The sequence below is a fragment of the Nicotiana tabacum genome, chromosome 17 (genome assembly GCF_000715075.1).
Source record: "Nicotiana tabacum cultivar K326 chromosome 17, ASM71507v2, whole genome shotgun sequence".
Lineage (NCBI taxonomy): Eukaryota > Viridiplantae > Streptophyta > Magnoliopsida > Solanales > Solanaceae > Nicotiana > Nicotiana tabacum.
The window spans coordinates 72,279,439-72,287,572 of NC_134096.1; positions in this window are offsets into that span (position 1 = coordinate 72,279,439).

The window sequence follows — 8,134 nt, forward strand, 5'->3', positions numbered from 1 at the left end:
AAAACATAAACATACTAAAAATATTTTCATACAAATTAAATCAGATATTCCTTAGTTTCGAAAGACGAAAGTTGAATTCAGGGATAGAATATACATAGAAGCACATTGACCAGTATCATAATTTTTGCATGTATGACGTTATTGCCAAAACATCTATATACCATTTGTGTGCTATTACGTAAGTTATTCGACGTATCTAAGTTTTTCAATAGCACGACGGGCATATTTTTCTTCAAAATCAACCTATATACAATGGAAGATCAATTTTAACTTAGTCTATTATATATACGGTGACACTAACATACGTAAGAAATAATAAATTTGACAATAAATATGTATAGTAGAAGGCCGTTTGGTATTAAAGTATTTAAGTATTCTTCTTGGTAGTAATTATTGGTATCATTTTCTGCTGAGTCAGAAACAGAAAAATATTTTATTTTTACTATAAAATTTTTCAATCAACCTTTTATTTAGTTGATCAACATATTCATTTCTGCTAGCTAATATATATTTTTAATTCTATCATGTGATTTGCACAAATTGCGTTTTAATCTAATGATGGAAATATTTCTCTTATTAAATGCACTACTATCATTATTGGGATTGATAACCGAGTGTTCAGGAAGAACCAAATCTTCTTTTATTGGATGCTCTTCTTCGTTTCCGATACGAAGTAAGAAGACACTGAATACTGGATATGTTCTTACTTTATATTTCTTGTTAGTTGAATCTTTTTCATTTGAGGCCAGAAGTATAACTTTGGCAAGCTAGCTTTTACAGTCTCTGCTTTTGTCAATTTTGGAACTATTGGTAGTACTTGACATAAATTACCTCCCAACCCATTGATTTCCACCAAACGATTCATTAATATCTAATATATCTCTAGAAATCCGAGCAATTATTTCGATCGTTTGACACTTAGCCATAAGTGCTTCATCCAATATTATCAATTTTGCTTTTCTTATAAATTTAGCATCATTGCTCTGCTTTGATATATTTGTGACGGCTATTTAGTTATTTGAAGAGGTATATCAAATCTAAAGTGGGTGGCCTTGCAATAAAATCGTTATTGGTACATCACTTGCTATTATTGCTAACAGTGTCAAGCCTCTTGATATGATATTTGCAAATAATGCATGACATAGAAATATTTTTCCGATTACACCGGAGGCATCTACAAAGAATAATCTCGTTATAGCAAAGTCGACTCTTTATAATATAGTCTTGAAAGCTTGTTCTTGTTTAGGATTTAGCTTTGATTGTGCTTCCTCATACACTTGTATAACATTTTGATTCTTAATAATATACTAGCATTTTTACTTTGTGTTCTAACATTCTTTTTATGGAATAAATTTATGTACCCTAAGATTATTTTTTTTAACTTGAATAAGAATTTTATTCATATGATGAATTTAAAAAATAATAGAATTGGATTCTCTTGCTAAATAGTTAATTAAAAGATTTAATTATTTGATTTTAACATAAAAAATAATTTATTCAATGTTGATTCAGATCTTAATATTAGTTCATCTCTTGTTTTGAATATTTAATCTTAATTATACTTTTATCCACCATAAATTTTATTTTCAAAGAGTAAAAGAGTGATATGACATTTCACTTTTAGATGTTTATGTATGTAGAATCATTAGTGGTATTGACTCTTACCAACCGTTTTTTTTCTCTTTCTCATACATTTATATTCTTAAATATTTTCTTAGTTGTTGTTTAATAATTGAGTATTTCTTAATATTACACAAAAAATTGATAAAAAATATTATTTGTGTAGGAAAATAGTTTAAATATAATATAAAAATATATTATCGTGGGATATTTTTCTCTCAATTTTAATTCTTTATGCAGTCCATTTAATATTACTTTTATTTTATCTTGGTATTGGACATTATGGAGTGGTAATGTATTGCCAATACAGAGGATTCTTATGCGATTGATTTTATTAAATCTTACTACATATTTTTAAAAAGAATTTAATGGACAAACTTTTATTAATTTTAAAATCTTAAATATTAAAAATTAGCATAGAAGGTATTGTAGTCCAAAAAATAGGTAATTGCAGTTATGTCCTTCCCCTATGAATTCTTCCGTTTAATATTTTAGGGCTATTTTGGTATATTAATTTTATATTTATGCTTTTATAATAATATATGTTCTCATTTTTCTAAATGGATATGGACAATATAAGACATTCTCAAATTAAATTAGTAATAGGACATTATAATACGTTTTTAAATTAAATTAGTAATAGAATTTTTTAAGATGTATATCCTAAAAGTAATAAGATTACATGACTAAAGATATTTACTTGTTCAATTTTATATGAATTAGACAGCCCGAAAGTAATTATACTAATATGATTCCTAAAGGTAATCATGTAGGATTCCTAACGTGTAGTATTATGTCCTAAAACTAATAGGATTATAAGGCTAATATCTAAAATTTCGGTTATGTACTTTTATTATGAGTTACTATGCTTAATATTATAAGGTTATTTTTGTAATCCGACATTGTATTCATGCTTTTATAATCAAGGAATTTAGTGCCATAAAACGAAACCTGGAGGGAGAGCTCTAAATCTATTCAAAAATTATAATCGTAACACAAGTGGATTTTTTTTTTAATTTCTTTACTTTCGCTTCCATGAGTAACTCTCATAATCGGAAATTAAGTGTAATTTGCATAGCATATAATTCAATTTTTTTTGTTTCTTGCGTTTCTTTATAATAAAAATTTAAAGCTATCATAAAAGATGAGATATAATATTTGAAAAGATTGAGTTCTCCTATTTCCGTCAGTTTTCTTACTTTATGATATTTATTTTAAATTACTTATTTCATCTTCGTTTGATAGATTACATTAGTGAAATTAATTTTAGTATTGAAACTTTATTTTTCATTATGTTAAAATAAATAACGTACACAGAGAAATTGAGCTAGGAAAGATAATTATAATATTCAAACCATAAGTGAAGTGTTGAGAGAGATTGCTATAATTATCAATGAATATTATGATATATAATAGTATTTAGTCAGTTAGTGGGTATCAGCTGTCGATTTTATTTTATTAAAGTCGATCTTAACTCTTAAGCATCTTTCGGTTCAATTACGTACTAATTATTCTGTTGGAATATCCCTTTTAGATTTCAAGAAATATTTGTGCAAATTTTAATCCTGATATCCCTATTTATTTATTTATTTATTTATTTATTTATTTATGCTATATGGCATCCATGTTTTTCTCTTCACCAAGATTCGCATAGCCTTTAAGAACTTTAATTCGAAGGCCAAAAAGTAAAGAATAGGTAGATATTTACTTGTTCAATTTTATATGAATTAGACAGCCCGAAAGTAATTATACTAATAGGATTCCTTAAGCTAATCATGTAGGATTCCTAACGTGTAGTATTATGTCCTAAAACTAATAGGATTACTAATATCTAAAATTTTGGTTATGTCCTTTTATTATGAGTTATAATTCTTAATATTATAAGGTTATTTTTGTAAACCGATATTATATTCATGCTTTTATAATAATATAGATAAGTTAATATTCTATTTTCTTAGTTAGTATGTCAGACTTTGCTATTAAAGTTGCTATGTTATTATAGGTCTACATAACTAAAGTTAACATATTTTTACACTGTGAATACATATGAATTCTAAGAATACTTATTATGATGCACAATCAATTATATTAGATTTTTATTAATTCAACTCATGTAACACACCTAAACGCGAATCAACTTGTGACTCGTCCACTTAACACTCGGTGTCTAAATGACATTGGGAAGATTAGGATCGGTGTTAGTTGCTCATAAAATACAACTTATCTAAAAGTCAAATCTCCGACATAAAAAAAGTGAGTCACCGAACTTAATAAAAATATAAAAAAACAAATAGATTGTAGAGACACAATTTAAAATTTTAAACCAGGGGATCACAGTATTCACTAAGAGCATATTTGGAAAGCCACCATGTAATTGGATTTAGGTGTAATTGGGTGTAATTACTGTATACGATCGAAATAGATTTCGTCCTTCCTACGTTCGATCAAGTTCGAGTGGCAAGAAACCGGAGTGGGATTTTGGGAGTGAGTTCCGAAGACAGTACAAACGAGCCTCGAGTCCGAAGGCTGATCGAGGAGTCGGCTCGATACTTTTATCGAGCCCGTGACCAAATCGATCCGCAAGGCATTGCTTCGTGGTCGGAAATGCGCCACGCCCACCCCAAAGGTCGAACTCAAGCCAAAACCGAGGGCTCGACCCAATAACGAGTTCAAGCCAGTATCGAGCTCACAGACAAGAGCCGTTACAACCGCACTAAGGGAGAGAATCTTGGCGGGAATCGAAGAAGAAATAATTTATCATGGGTCCTCCACTATATGCTTTATTTTATTATAAATAAAATAAGATTCCTCTATTATAAAGGAGGGAATCCTTGTAAGAAGCATAGAGACACCGAATACACTGTAACAAAAGATCACTTCTCATATTGAAAGATATCTCCTTGTGCTTGTTTTACTTTATCTTATTCATTCTTTTTGCTCACTATTCCCATTCTCATAGTCAAGAATACACATATTTCTATCTCTCTATACGATTTGTATCAAATTGTATCACATATCCTTAGAACCATACACAAATTTAACGTTATCTAATTTCTCGGGTAAACAGTTTGGCACCCACCGTGGGGCTAAGGATAACAGTGATTGTTTGATATAAATCTGCAGTACACACCAATTTACAACTTCAAATGAGCAATGGCTTTACCTATTGACCACGAAGCCGGCCTTCAAGATGAAACCAACAACTTGGCACCCGTGGCCAGAAGGCCACTTGACGATGGCACTGAGGCTCAAATCGAAGTACCCGAAATTCGAGCTGAAGTACCGTTAGATGTCAATTCGCAAGTAGCTCTTGAGGCGAACCAGCGTTCCAAACCAGAAAAAGCATTCGGGGCGGTACTCGATCCGTAGCTTGAGACACCCATAACGTGGGGAAAATCGGAGCCAGCTTACGTATGATCTTCGAGATGTTACAAGCCCAACAAGTAGCGATAGCTTAGTTGCAGAGCCAAACTCATATAGAAAGCAGGTCGGATCCCAATCCGCTTCGAGAAATCACCCCCAGAATGGAGCCCGCCATAGTGAAATCAAACGAGCAAGAATCGGGGACCACTCCTGAAATTATTAAATTGCTCGAGAAACTCACAAAACGAGTCGAAGCCAACGACAAGAGAGTGAAAACATACAATGCCAGGGTCGATCAAATCCCGGGATCTCCACCAATGATAAAAAGGCTGGATTTGAAAAATTCATACAAAAGCCTTTTCCCTCGAGTGCGGCCCCAAAACCAATCCCTAAAAACTTCCGTATGCCCGAAATTCCCACATATAACGGTATGACTGATCCTAACGAACACGTCACCTCTTACACATGTGCCATCAAGGGTAACGATTTGGAGGACAATGAGATCGAATCCGTGTTGTTGAAAAAGTTCGGGGAGACCCTCTCGAAGGGAGCGATGATCTGGTTTCACATTCTACCGCCAAATTCCATTGATTCTTTTGCCATGTTAGCAGATTCGTTCGTAAAGGCACATGCTGGTGCCATAAAGGTTGCAACAAGGAAATCAGACCTCTTCAAAGTAAAGCAAAGGGGTAATGAAATGCTGAGGGAATTCGTATCCCGATTTCAAATGGAACACATGGAATTGCCACCGGTCACAAACGATTGGGCCGTCCAAGCTTTCACCCAAGGGTTAAACGAGCAAAGTTCGATAGCATCACGTAGGCTGAAGCAAAATTTGATCGAGTATCCAGCAATAACTTGGGCAGATATACACAACCGATATCAGTCGAAAATTAAGGTCGAAGATGACCAGCTGGGAGCTCCGTCTGGACCCATGCATCAGAACAGGACAGCTACTAAAAACCAAAGGGAGATCGAGAGAGAACAAAGGTCGAACAGACACCGATATCAACCGTACGTCGCAGATCGGATGAACAACAGTTCAACACGCAATACCGCTCGGAACAATCGAAGGATTGATCGAGGGCAAAATTCTCGGGGACTTATGAGCAAGAGCGGCTTTGATAAGTATGTCGATCCTATAGAAGCACCTCGGTTATCGGAATATAACTTCAGCATTGATGCATCTGCCATCGTGTCGGCTATCGGATGCATCAAAGACACTAAATAGCCTTGACCCATGCAGACCAATCCTGCCCAGAGGAATCCCAATCAAATGTGCGAATATCATGGAACCCATGGCCACAGAACGGAAGATTGCAGGCAACCAAGAGAGGAAGTAGCCCGGTTATTTAACAAAGGCCACCTTCGGGAATTTTTGAGCGATAGGGTGAGGAACCATTTTAAAAATAGGGATTTCTGCAAGAAAAACGAGCAGGAAGATCCACAGCATGTCATTCACATGATCATCGGCGGTGTTGATACCCCTCAGGGACCAGTGCTTAAATGCACTAAAACATCGATTGTGAGAGTAAAGCGATCTCGAACTCAGGATTACACACCCATAGGAACTTTGTCCTTCAATGATGAAGATGCAGAAGGGGTTGTAAAACCTCAGAACGATGCACTGGTAATATCCGTACTCATGAACAAAACTAAATTTAAGCGTGTGTTGATTGATCCAGGTAGCTCGGCCAACATCATCAGATTGAAAGTCGTAGAGCAGCTCAGCCTGCGGGACCAGATAGTACCCGCAACCCTGGTTATAAACGGATTCAATATGGCATGTGAAACCACCAAAGGCGAGATAATTCTACCAATAAACGTGGCCGGAACCATCCAGGAAACGAAGTTTCACGTGATCGAGGGCGACATGAGGTACAACGCCCTTTTCGGGAGGCCATGGATCCACAACATAAGAGCTGTACCTTCGACCCTACACCAGGCCCTCAAATTCCCAACATCGAGAGGAGTCAAAATAGTATATGGAGAACAACCAGCCGCAAAAGAAATGTTCGCCGTCGAGGAAGCGAAACCAATATCCTCGCCTTGGTCAGTAAAGGCATCGGGTTCAGAAGGAGAACGAGACACTAAATAGCAATCACAGACATCGGCTTCGACCCAACCAGATAACCAGATGATCGAAGAAGATGATGATCAGAGGGTCCCTCGATCCTTCATGATTCCCGATGATCCGACGCCACCAAATTAACAATTGAGGAATTGGAGCAAGTCACACTGATCGAGCACTGGCTCGAACGAAAAGTATACCTGGGAGCGGGGTTGAGCCCCGAACTCAGGAAGAAACTTATTCAATTTCTTATCGATAACATTGATTGTTTTGCCTGGTCCTATTTATATATAACAGGGATTCCACCGGATATAATGACGCATCGGCTAAGCTTGGACCCTAAGTTCAGACCGGTGAAGGAAAAGAGAAGACCCCAGTCCGAGGTAAAATATGCATTCATAAAAGACGAGGTAACCAAACTTCTCAAGATAGGGTCCATTCGGGAGTTGAAATATCCCGAATGGTTAGCCAATGTAGTTGTAGTTCCCAAAAAGAAAACACACTTAGAATGTGCGTGGACTATAAGGATTTAAACAAAGCATGCCCCAAAGATTCTTTTTTGCTACCCAACATCGATCGCATGATCGATGCCACAGTCGGTCACTAGATCCCCACTTTTCTCGATTCCTATTTCGGGTATAATCAAATCTGGATGAACCCGGAGGATCAGAAAAAGACTTCATTTGTCACCAAATATGGAACATATTGTTATAATGTGATGCCCTTCGGGATAAAAAATGCGTGGGCTACTTACCAATGCCTAGTAAATAAAATGTTTGAAGAACAAATAGGTAAATCAATAAAAGTTTATATTGATGACATGTTAGTTAAGTCCCTGCGCGCAGAGGACCATCTGACCCATTTGCAGGAAGCGTTCGAGATTTTGAGTAAATACAACATGAAGCTCAACCCCGAAAAATATACTTTCGGGGTCGGTTCGGGCAAGTTCCTCGGCTTCATGGTGTCAAATCGGGGAATCAAGATTAACCCCGATAAAATCAAGGGCATCGAAGACATCACCGTCGTGGACAGTGTAAAAGTTGTACAAAGGCTAACGGGATGAATCGCGGCCCTAGGCCA